Source organism: Petaurus breviceps, unplaced genomic scaffold, assembly GCF_028583685.1.
Source record: "Petaurus breviceps papuanus isolate PSGF00001 unplaced genomic scaffold, PetGlider_PUasm1.0 90654, whole genome shotgun sequence".
Classification (NCBI taxonomy): Eukaryota; Metazoa; Chordata; class Mammalia; order Diprotodontia; family Petauridae; genus Petaurus; species Petaurus breviceps.
Window position 1 is genome coordinate 4,824,397 of NW_027187301.1, and position 13,001 is coordinate 4,837,397.

General features: G+C 34.0%; 1 protein-coding gene across 2 annotated transcripts in view; it reads right to left on the minus strand.

The window, feature by feature from the left end:
• Window positions 1-13,001, minus strand: part of ZNF148 (zinc finger protein 148) — a 141,543-nt gene that overhangs the window by 98,952 nt on the left and 29,590 nt on the right. For both annotated transcript variants that reach the window (XM_069064975.1, XM_069064974.1), the window contains exons 2-3: window positions 7,804-7,884; window positions 5,146-5,283 (exon numbers count right to left, since the gene is read on the minus strand). The gene's annotated coding sequence lies outside the window, so the exon portion shown is untranslated. The remainder of the gene's footprint in view (window positions 1-5,145; window positions 5,284-7,803; window positions 7,885-13,001) is intronic.

Here is a 13,001-nt window from a genome sequence, read left to right on the forward strand (position 1 = left end):
AAAACTGTTAAATCCAATGGATTTTACTCATCCCTCATCCTTCTTGACCTCTAACATCTGACAGTGTCGAGCACTCCCTCTTCCCTAGACAGGATCTCTTCCCTACATTTTCATGACACTGCTCTTTCCTAGTTCTCTTCCAACCTGTCCAATAGTTTCTTCTCCATATTCTTTGATGGATTACCATCCATGTTCCAACCCTTGTGTGAGAGTTGTACCCCAGGGCTCTGTCCTGGGCTCCCTTCTCTTCTCTCTCTATACTCTCAGTGGTCTAATCACCTCCCAAGTATACAATTATCCTCTCTATGGAAAAGATTCCCATTCTAAATACCAAGCACTCATCTCTCTCCTAAATTCTAGTCCCGTATCACCAACAGTTTGCTTAAGATTCCCACTTGGATGTCCCATCGATATCTCAAATTTAACATGTCCAAAAAAGAATTCAAATCTTCCAACTCAACCCACATCTCTAATTATACTATTTCCCCTGAGAGTACTATTATCCTTCTAATCACCCAGGTTCACAACTTCAAAGTAATTCCACTCTCCGTCTCTCTCCCTCATTCCCTATATCCAATCAGTTCCCAGGTCATATCAATTCTACCTCAATAACACTGTTCTCATCTGTCTTCTTTCCTCTCATACAATCAACATTTTGGTTCAGACCCTCATTACCTCTTCCCTTGACTATTACAAGAACTTAACTTGTCTTCTTACCTCTCCAATTCAGTATGTACACTGCTACTAAACTGATATTCCTAAAGCACAGTTTGGATGATGGCACTCTCCTAAAGTTTCAGTGGATTCTTTATTGCCTCTAGGATAAAATGTAAACTCCACCATTTGGCATTTAAAAGTTCTTCACTGAAGCGGCTAGGTGGCACAATGAATACAGCACCGGCCCTGGAGTCAGGAGGACCTGAGTTCAAATCCAGCCTCAGACACACAACACAAAAAAAACTAGTCGTATGACCTTGGGAAAGTCACTTAACCCCAACTGCCCTCTAAAAAAAGAGGCAAAAAAAAAGTTCTTTATAATCTGACTCCAACATATCTTTCCAAACTGATTTCACATTACATTCCTTCAGACACTGTAATACTCCAGTCAAACTGACCTACTTGTTTTTTTTTCCCTAAATAATATTAAATCTTCCTTTTCCATGCTGCTTTACAAATAACTAGATAAAACAAATATGAAGTTGCTTCTGGATTATCTCTCCAGGGCCTGAGATAAAGAAATAAAAGGATGGACAATGCTAAGACTTCTAATCTTTTCCAAGAATTTTTATAGCTGTTTACTTCTGTGCTTTCAACCTAGAAATGCTGCCACTTTGATCTGTACAAAGATTAACCTACCTGTAACTTGGGCTTATTCTTTACGCTAAGAGACCTAGAGAAATTTCAGATTTGCATTTTTACCCCAAGCCCTTTGTGTTTGTAAAATATATTTTGTAAACTGTATGTGGCTCCTGAGTGATATTTCAAACTATCCTGGGAGTAACACTGATTATGTTACCAGCAACTAGAGAGCAACAGTTCTACTTAATACTAGCAGCAACAGATGTTCAAAAATAACATGCAGACACTTGAATCACAGCTGAAAATATCAACAAAACTCTTACTATCTTGGCAATCTGCTGGCAAGCATCACTCCTAATTTATACAACATACATTATTTTAATATTACAAGGATCCACGATTTCATCAGTGTTGGATACTCCTTTCCTCCAAGGCACATCACCAACCTATTCACACCTTAGTAGCCAGTATTCATAAATTACTATAGCTGAAAAATCATCACTTAAATCCACTGGTTATAAGTCACTTCAAACTTAGGCTGGTATTTCTATGAAAGACTAGCCTGTCTGAAACAATGTTTTACATTATAATTAGGTTCCGGTTTGGCAGGCTATGGCCTGAGCCTGTATTTCAGTGGTTATAGCCTTCAAGAACCCAGGGTGATCAATTTATCACAGAGTGACAATGCAGGTTGACTTTGGTGGATGGATGCAATGTAATAATTCTTTTTAAAGCTAAGATAAAAGAAGAAGTTTAGGGGAGGGTGGTAAGAATGATTTTTTTTAAAGTAGAGTAAGTATATAGTCTTCCTCTACATATAATACACTAAAAATAATATACAAAGAACTCTTGTGTATATTCTTTAATATAAATACTCATGACTAAAGCCATACCAAGAGTTTAAATGTCAATATGACTATATTTAGAGACATGAAAAAAAGTTGCATTTAAATATAACCATAGAATCATTTAAGAACAGTTGTATTACACAGAACACAATAAGCAAGGGTTAAGGGCTCACAAATCTAAAAACATTAACAAGTTAGCTGAATATCTGATCAAGTAATAACAGTAAAAGTCAGACAAAAAGTTATATTTTCACTATTCTTATTAGCACAGAAGTTGCATAGTAATATCAAATTTTAAAAAACAAGTTTCTAACTGTTCATTTTGACTAAATATTTACCACTCAATGGTCATTTTAACATCTTATATGGTAGTAATTAGGACTTGTGAAGAGAGATGAACTGAAATGCCTAAAACATCACCTTTTTTAAAAATATATATTTAACATATACATCTTGTGGTATTTTACTTTAGTAGCACAGGCCTTAAAAGGCCAAATAAATGAGCAGCATGGCTTAGTGGAAGGAACATCTTACTTGGAATTAGAAGACCTAGTTTAAATGCCAGTTTTAACACTGACTAGCCATGTGCTTACTGGTAGTTACCAGAGCAAATCATCTACCTCTTTGGGCCCTCAGTTTCCTCATCTGTAAAATGAAAATAACAATACTTATACTACCTAGGTCAGAGAGTTATTGAAAAGAAAATAATTTGTAAGCCTTAAAGTATTATATAAATAGAAGCTAATATAAGTACAATAATGCCTTTATTGTACTTTACATTTGCCAATAAAATAACTTTTTTTTTAAAGCAATTGGGGTTAAGTAACTTGCTCAAGGTTACACGGCCAGTTATTATTTCTGGGTGTGGTGCTGAGTATCTGAGCCCGGATTTGATCCAGGTCATCCCGACACTGGAGTCGGTGCTCTTACTCGCTGAGCCACCTGGCCACCCCTAAGCAATCGGGGTTAAGTAACTTGCTCAAGGTTACACGGCCAGGTGTTTCTGGGTGGGTGCTAAGTGTCTGAGCCCGGGATTCGATCTCCAGGTCTTCTCAACACTGGAGCCGGTGCTCTTACTCGCTGTGCTACCTGGCCGCCCCTAAAATAACATTTTTGATACCTAAGAATCATCTAAATCAGTTAGAAACTGAAAATATTATAAAAAAATAGAATTCTGAAAGTAAATTAATCCTTGTCTAAATTCTAAATAAGGAATATATATATATGCATATATAGATATAGATATATGTATAAATGTATGATGTAAAATACAGTGGAATCTTAAAAGAAACTGATTATTTTATTTTTCAAATCTTTAATAAAATATAACAAATTATAATAGAATATTTGGAACTTGATTAAAAAGTTGATGTAGTTTACAGCACTAGCTATAAACTGACTTTTACACCACCTATTTTATCTTTGAACTATTCAAAATATGTAATATCTTGTGAAAAACACTTAGCTCTCTTACTAAAAATTTCTCCAAACACTTATGTCCATACAAGTTGCTTCACACAAACAGAACATTTATGTAAATAAAAAGTACAAATGATATGGTCAGTTGGTATGAACGCCTAATAATTCCCTCTGTCTTCTTGACATCAGTCCTAGAAGTCTTTAATCATTTAGCTAAGGTCAGTGAACCAACATGGTCCATTTCAAATATCAACTCTCAGAACTCTTTGAATATATATGTTAGGCTGAATTACCAAAGCCTTAGCACATTTTCAAGTTTCTATCCACAGCCATCAATTATACACTCAGGCAATAAAGATTAATTTTTTTTGCTTTTTGGAAGAGGGAAGGCAGGGCAATAGGGGTTGACTTGCCCAAGGTCACATGGCTAGTAAGTGTCAAGTGTCTGAGGCCAGATTTGAACTCAGGTCCTATTGACTCTAGGGCCGGTACTCTATTCACTGTGCCACCTAGCCACCCTTAAAGATTAATTTTAATACGTTTAAAGCAAAGAAATGGAAAGTTAAGTATAAGTAGTTATACAACTGTCTGCTATGTGCCAGGCACTATATGCTAAGAGCTTTTACAAGTACTACCTCATTTGAGACTCACAACAACAATACAAGATGGGTACTATAATTATTCCTATTTTACGGTTGAGGAAGTAAGGCAAAGAGAAGTTAAGTCATTTGCTCTGGATCACATAGCTAGTAAGTGTCTAATACCAGATTTGAACTCAGGTCTTTCTGACAGGCCCTGTGTTCTATCCACTGAACCACCAGTTGCCTCTAGAATTAAAGATTAGATGGGCAAAGAGTACCAAGAAACAGCCAGGAACAAGAAAGGAAAGATGGAAAGGGACAGCCTAAAGTAAGTCCAGGGGTAGGGAACCTGTGGCATCAAAGCCACATGTGACCCCCTAGGTTCTCAAGCACAGCCCTCTGACTGAATCCAAACTCCATTTAACAATTTCCTTTAATAAATGGATTTGTTCTGTAAAACTTGGACTCAGTCAAAAGGCCACACCAAGGACCTAGAAGGCCACATAGGGCCTAGAAGCCCCAGGTTCCCCACTCCAGGAACCAACAGTAATGGCATTAGGAGAAGAGCTCCAAAGGTCATTAGCCACTCCAGGATGGCTAGTGATATGTAAAAGACTGCATTAAAAAAAAAGTGCCTAAGAAATGGGTTCTTTTTTTATTTTCAAGTAGCAACCAAGATAACATATTTCAAAGGTATATCATTTGAGTTACATAAATTTTTGTTAACATATTGGTCAAATATAACCAAATATCTAAAGCTGCATCAGCAATTATCTATCCTCCCATCACCAAAAAGAAAAAAGAAAAACCTCTCAGATAAATCACATTCCAAAGATGTACAGATACTGAAGAGAAAAGAGAAGTTCTCTCTACAAAAAAATCTACTATAAAGTTCAAATTTCCAACATTAAGTACAAGTGCAAATAAATAACCAAAAAAGCAAGCTGTAAAAAGAAAGAACAGTTTCTTAATCATAAAGATTAAAAAGTTAAAGTTACCTGAGACTACAGTAAAAAAACAAAAATTTCAAGGAAGGGGATGCTGCAGAGTTGAAAATGAAATCATGATGGAGTTCCCACCCTTTTCAGACTTGAGAAATCCTTTATACTTCTTTAATCACTTGTGCCATTCTATTCCTGCAAAAAAACAAACACATACGCATACATATTATATAAAAGTGTAAAAGATGTTATCAGGTTTTTTTAAACACCTATAAGAGAACTCTAGAAAGAAAAACAAAATACATCTGTATATCGTATAAATACAATACGGAGAAATATTAGCAGTAGGCTAAGAGAGGAACCCCTGGCATAAGGAACAGAGGATCATCCTCGGAGTCGGGAAAACTTGGGTTCAAGTAGCACTTCTGACACCTACTAGCTCTTTATGACCTGCAGCAAGTTACAATCTTTGAGAGCTCCAAACTAAAAATATAAGTTGCATGAGAGTTACTGAATTGTATTGGTAAAGGGAGTTTCTTCTCAAGGAATTTCCTTTCTTGAAGAATTCCCCTACATATATGAAATCACAAGTCGAAACCAAAAGAAAAAAAATACTGCTGAATATGGATCACAAACATACTATTATGGATGAAAAAATAACTTTTATATATAAATTCAGATACTATACAAAGTAATAGTCATGAAATAATCCCTTCATTATTACCTGTACTGAGCAAATCACTATTTTGTCTAATTCTGAATTCTGCTTGGAAGATATGGAAATGTGGAAGAAAAATCATTTAAAAAAAAATTTTTAAAGGAGTCTTATGAGAAAAATGTTAAAAGGAGTAGGTATGAGACCACTTTAAAAAGTTCCTGTTCTTCATGTATGGTTTGTTTCTCATGTATGGCTCTTATAGAATGTAAAATACAAAGATATATTCACAGTTATGGACCCTGAAAATAACAAACAAGAGCTGCTAAGCTGTTAAGACAGAACAGATACATATGGAAAGGGCTGTAGCTCACAGCCACATTTATACTTTTGCATAAGTATATCATCAACAGGATAAACTTTGACTAGAAAGGAATAAAAAAATGAGAAGAGGTACAATATGAAGAAGAATACCAGATGTTCTCCAACATATTTCATGAAAAAAACATGATTAAAGCAAGATAGAAGGCTCTTGGGCTAAGCATAAGAAGGATTTACTGAAAATTAGCATTACTAAATACTGAAAGGTATTAAAGAACATGAAATTTCCCATACTAGTGGTCTTTATATTAGATTCCCATCTTTCAGGAACAATTTAACTGCATCCCTTGCCTGGAAGCAAGAGAATAAATTAGATCTCTGAAGATCCCATAATTCTACAATAATTCAGAACTATAGAAAGGAAAGGAAATAACAGAAGTGTTTTTCTAACAATCTGCTATCAGAAATGCTGCTATTGTGGAGTTTAGAAAAAAACAAAAAATTACAATCTAAGCAACACTGACTTCCTAGCTGTTCTTCACACAAGACAGTATTTCCCATCTTCAGCATTTTTTTACTGGCTGTCCTTCACACTTAAAATTCTTTCCTTCTGCATCTTCATTCCCTCACTTCCCTGGCTTCTTTCAAGTCTCAGTTTAAATGTGACCTATGGCAAAAAGTCTTTCTCAAACTCCCTAAATGATATTACCTACCATGGGTTAATTACTTCCAATTCATATGTAAATATCTTGTTTGTACATATGCAATGTTATCTCCCCCATTAGATTGAAGTCAGCAACTGTTTTTGTTTTTTCTTTGTAAACCTAGCATATAATACAGTACCTAGCATGTAGCAGGTGCTTAAATGCTTAACGATTTATTCCATCTTAACAATCATTTTTCCACATCTTTATTGCACACTGAGCCCAAAACAAACAGGTAAAATATGGAAAATACAAATCAAAAATGCAAACCAAGAATTATAGGACAAGTAGGAGGTGGATTAATTAAAAAGACAACTTGGAATTGGAATTATATAATACAATTATATAACTATTATTTTTTTAATTTTTTTTTTCATAGTTTAAAAGGCTTTTATTCACTTTAGAGACAACCTAAGCTCACAGTCTCAAGTTTTCAAAAGGTAATGCTAAAAAAATGTTGTCCAAAAAAAAGTCAGAATTTTCATGCATTTATAGTCATGGGAATGTAAGCCTGCAATAGATGTTTATTTTATTTTATTTTTTTGCCTTTTGGAGGGCAATTGGAGTTAAGTAACTTGCCCAAGGTTACATGGCTAGTTAGCAATAGATGTTTAAACATCTCAAGGATACTATGCTTAAAAATGTTTCACTTTCTTCTAAAATCCAAAGTATATCATTCATATTCTGAAGTAGAAAGGGTGCTTACATAAGAAAGGAAGGGGCTCAAAAAGCATTTAAAAAAACTGTAAATATAAACAACTGGAGTTGTTAAGACAACTTGAATGCTCTGAGCTGAAAAACTAATAATGTTAATTAACAAATAGCATAGATGTTCTTATTTACGTAGCCTGAGATTCATAATGTTCATGTGGCCAGAAAGCTTAGATGATCTACAAATGAATATTTTTATAAAGGTTAATAAATAGTCTGACTTCCAGGGTATTACTTAATACTTATTTTAATGCAAATGTATATGAGTCTGTCCAATTTGTTACACATAAAATCTGAGGGACAAATAAACCAGAATAGGGCTACCTCCATATAGTAGGCCAAGTAGATTCCCATTATGTCAAGTCTCTAGGCTGAACTTCCAATCTGCTGCTTCTTCCTTTTATCCTATAAAAAACATAAAAATATAGGTTAACCCCAAAGAGCATCAGTTGGATTTTCTAAAAATACTGAGAAAAACATTTTGTAGGAAAATCTTTTCACATGTTGTAGTTTATAAGATAAATTTGATTTTGACTGACATTCTGCCAAAATCAAATTCACCTTAATTGACACCACATTGGTAAGAGAATAGCTATTTAAAACTAACTGAACTATTATTTTCTATTTGAATTTCATCTCAAACTTAATTTTTTTTTTTTTTGCTTTTTGGAGGGGGGAAGGCAATGCAACTGGGGTTAAGTGACTTGCCCAAGGTCACATGGCTAGTTAACTGTTGTGTCTAAGGTTACATTTGAACTCAGGTCCTCCTGACTCCAGGGCTGGTCCTTGAGTCACTGCACCTCCTAGTCTCCCCTCAAACTTAATTCTTGATAGGGAAAAAGGGTTCTTTAAAGTCTGGGAGATAAACCGACATCAATACATATTTTAAAACACAATACTACTAAAATAACATAAAATCTTCTAAGAAAATCAGTTTATATAGGCCCATAAGTCTAAAGACACTAGGACTTTTGGTCTTAAATGGTTGTTTTTAGAAGTATGAAAAAAAACCCACATCAGGTGCTTAACATTTTCAAGCAGAAAGCATTAAGTCATGTAATACGACTAAAACCACATTTGGGTTTAAGCTATATAGCTATTAAAAAAAGAGTCATGCCATGAGCATGAAACAGAAAGATTACAGAAACCTGACACCATTATTGCTTATGTAGATTTTTGTCAATCAAGAGGGGACCTTTTTCCTCAGTATGTAATTTGCAGAAACTTTAGCCTGAATTTGTAAGAATTTAGCAGTCTCAAAAATAAAGAGCCTGCCTAATTCAGATATTTTCCTTTAGAAAAAAATAAAGATTAAAAGCCCCGAACTAGGCATATAGTAAAGTCAATAAATATTCACAAAGTTTAAAAAAAAAGTCAATGTTAAAAAAATTGATAATCAAATAAAAAGAAAGTAAATTTTAGGAAAAGTAAGCACATAAATCAATGAAAACTATAGACATGTAATTTTATCAGTACTAAGACAAGCACTAAAACCTTTATGATAAATAAGCATTTTCAGTCTTTTTTTTTTTTTTCAGTAATTCTGTTCCTAAAACAGTTATCTGTGCAGACTCATTGCTTGAATTTAACTGGGTATTTTTTCATTATTCAGGATATGGCAGACCTGTCTTTAGTTAAGTATTCATTTACATGCAGGCTCTTTAGGACAAGCTCTTTTCTTTTTTATTAGGACAAGTTCTTTTCAATATGTGTTTTTAAGCTCTGCAGTTTCACACTATATACTCCATTCCACTGTACCTGAAAATCACAAAAATCCTTCTACACCAATAGCATCAAGTCTTTTCCAACACTAGCAACAAAAACAAGCTGGTACAAAATCATAATCCCTTTGCTGTTGTGTTAATAGTTCAATTATCAATGAGTCCCATGCATCCCAGCACTGGACCACTGGTCTTTGTTTTGCTAAAAATAACAAGAAATTCAATATAATTATATGATAATCATCAGATGTCATGGAGAATGTAAAATGGGGGCAATCTGCTACAGGGGAAAAAATAAAGGAGAATGTGGAGTCAGAAAATTTATATCTAAATCTCAACTCTGTCATTTACTACTTGTATAATTTTGGGTAAGTCACAATCTCTCTGGGTCTCAGTTTTCTCAACTATAAAATGAGAGAAACTAGTTAGCCTCAGTTTCCTCATCTGCAAAAGGTAGCACCTACCTCACAGGGTGCTGTAAGGATAAAATGAGAAAATATGTGGGAAGTGTATTGCAAATGTTAAAGTGCTATATAAATATTAACTAATGTTATTATTATACAATGAATTGTCTCTTAATTGTTTGGAAAAGCTTATTCTGCAAAGTATCGCTCACAGAAAGTCTACTCCTTTTTATGTCATTTTTTCATTAAAAGGAAAATCAATACTGACAATGATAGCATATTAACATAGATGGGAAAAAGGAAAGGAGAAATGGTAAAAAAAAAAAAAAAAGGAATATGATATTATTAAAGGAACGAATGGCTTAAATTAGAAATCCATGTAACTCAGCAAAAGAATTGGAAATCATTTCCTATATACCTCAACTTTTCCATCCAACATTTATCCCCCACAATACTAAACCACTCACATGCTGCCTCTTTCAAACGACCTGACAAGTCCCCCATTTGTGATTACCTCTTTTTGCTCCATTTTTCCTCCTATTCGTATTTCTTCCCTCCTTCCTATCACTCCTTTCCCCTTGCCCATTTCTCTCTCTAGCTCTCACTCTATCAGAGTATCCTGGGTTGGAATTTGTGCCACTGCAATTTAAGAAAGTACAGGGAAAAGTTTTCTGGACATTTACCCAACAGTCAAACAGAGAAGAACTCAAATGGCCTACATTCTCTTATTAATTTCTGTTCATCAATTTTATTATTAGATTCAAAGTCTTATTACCGATTTCCCTGGTTACTCATTTTAAAGCCCAGAAAAGTAGCAAAGAGAACACAGACTATCGAAAATTGACACTTACATAGCACTTTGAAGATTTCAAAGTGCTTTAACATAATTTTATTTGAATCTCCTAACAATCCTGTGAAGCAGATACTACAGGTACATTATCTGTACTTTTTAAGTAAGGTTCCAAAAATTCAAGTGACTTGCACTAATGTCAGGATAATAAGACAATTTAAATCCAAGATCTCTAGCTCCACTACTTCAGGCCATCATTTATTTTTATATACATACTCCACACAACTTTAAAAAGGAGTATCAATATGTTCTGATACAAATCAAAGTGGTCTTCTATAACCAATAATGCAGAAAGTGATAAGTTACATTTATGATCAGAATACTGATGTTTTCATAACACCCAATTATAATAGAGGCAAGCCTCTATGACTGCTAATATTGTAACAACATGGACACAAAAGTCTCTTCTAACATTTTTGATTTATGGTGGCATGTTGTAGTTAATAGCAGCATTCTAAAAAGTCAACAAGAAATACTTTGGGGTGCTTAAAAGGCAAAAGGGTGGACCAAATAAACTTTTAATATTCCTTTGAAAATTATAAATCCAATGAATAAACAATCTACATTTATTGGGAGGCTACCATATAGTGAGAGTTAAAAAACATATGAAAGTATCTGCCCTAAAGGAACTTAACAATTAATTTAAATAAAGTTAAAAGATTAAAAATATTTATAAAAATTACTACATACTTTAAGTTAATTTTTTTACATTTATTTCAACTCAAATAAAAATATTTTATTTATTCTTATTATTGCTCTGTCTTAGTCACTCTTGTTCTCTTACTAAGAGCACAATTACAGATGGACTAAACTCAGATCTGTATACAAGGGAGATTTAGAGGCAAAACAGAAGAATAAAAGGAATTAAAAACATCCTGTTTTCAGATCAAAATAGTAGCTAAGAAAACAACTAATACACATAAAACAATAGTCAACCACTGAGGAAAAATAGCATAAAAATATGTGCTATTCGGTTTGGAATTATGAGAGATCAATTAGGATTGGAATAGTTAGGTAATAAGGTATCAAAGTTACAGATGAGCCTTAAGTTTGGACCTTAAAACAGGAGCAAGATTTAGATCCTACTCTTCAGTTAGTTAGAAGAGCAGAAGAAATTTTCCTGTAAGAACATGAGCAAAGGTTAAGAAAATAGGAATGAGCATGCCATGTTCAAATGACAATGAAGATGGAACCGGTTTAAAAACAGTCCTGCCATATATGGCCAAACTAATTCTTAAAGCACAAGAACAACCATGTCATTCCCCTCCTCAATTAGTTTCAGGGTCCCCTTACTGCCTCTAGAATAAAATGCAAACTTCTGTCTATATGGCATATAAAGTCCTTCACAATGTGTTTCCAACCTATCTTTCCAAGCCAATTACATATTACTCTTCCTAACTCATTTGACATTCCAACCAAACTGGGCTACTTGCTATTCCTCTTACAAAACATTCTATCTCTGGCCCCTCTGCTTTTCCAAAGGCTGTGTTCTCCTTTATTCCTGGAATGTTTTTTTCTCCTCACTTCTACTTGGAACCCCTATCTCCCTTTAAGGTTAAAGCTCAATGTTAGTTCCTATAAGAGGCCTTTCCCAACTCCCACAATTGTAAACTGGAAATCAACATCCCAGGAAATCACAGTATTTTATCTTATATATATTTATCTGCATACATGTTGTTTTCCCCCAGTAAAATATGAACTTCTAGAGGGTAGGGGCTGCTTTGGTCTTTGTATCCCCACTACGTAGTACTGTACCTGAAATATTTCCTGAATTGAATACATGTGTACAAACCTCTACATGGCAGTAAAAGTCACAGACAAGAACAGTTTTCAGTCAATAAGCTAAAGGAATTATTCTAGCAAGCTCACTGTTACAGAAGCACTGTCATCTACTATCTAACTTAAGAATCAATAGCACTGTTGAATTAAGGTACTAGATAAGCAATAGCTACCAGACAGCAAGGGGAAAGCAGCAGATATATACCATGAATGATTCAAATACTGTATGCCCTTTGACCCAACAGTATCACTCTGTATCACAGAGATTTTTTTTTAAAGGAAAAAAAGACCTATTTGTACAAAAATATTTATCACAGCTTTTTCTTGGTCTTTTTTTATCTGTTTTCTTTTACAACATGATTAATATGGAAATATGTTTTGCATGACCACATACGTATAACCTTTATCAAATTGCTTGCCTTCTCAATGGGGGGAAGAGTAAAGGAAGGAAGAAAATTTGGAACTTAAAATTTTGAAAAACAAATGTTAAAAATTGTTTTTACATGTAAAAAACATGCTGGTCACATTTTTTTCCTCTCAAGTCTTCCTTGTATAAATAAAATCTTAGTACAGCCTAAAATCATATTCGGTGAACATTTATGTATTATATACCTAGTATTTATTTTCCCTTCAAAGAGATCTCATTTTTGAGGCACTACCTACCCATTTTTGGACCGTTATGACATATGCTAAGAATAACTTTCAAGAAGTGCCCAACTCTCATTAACACAAAGTATTTAAATTGCCTAAACTGTCTTTAAGGCTCTT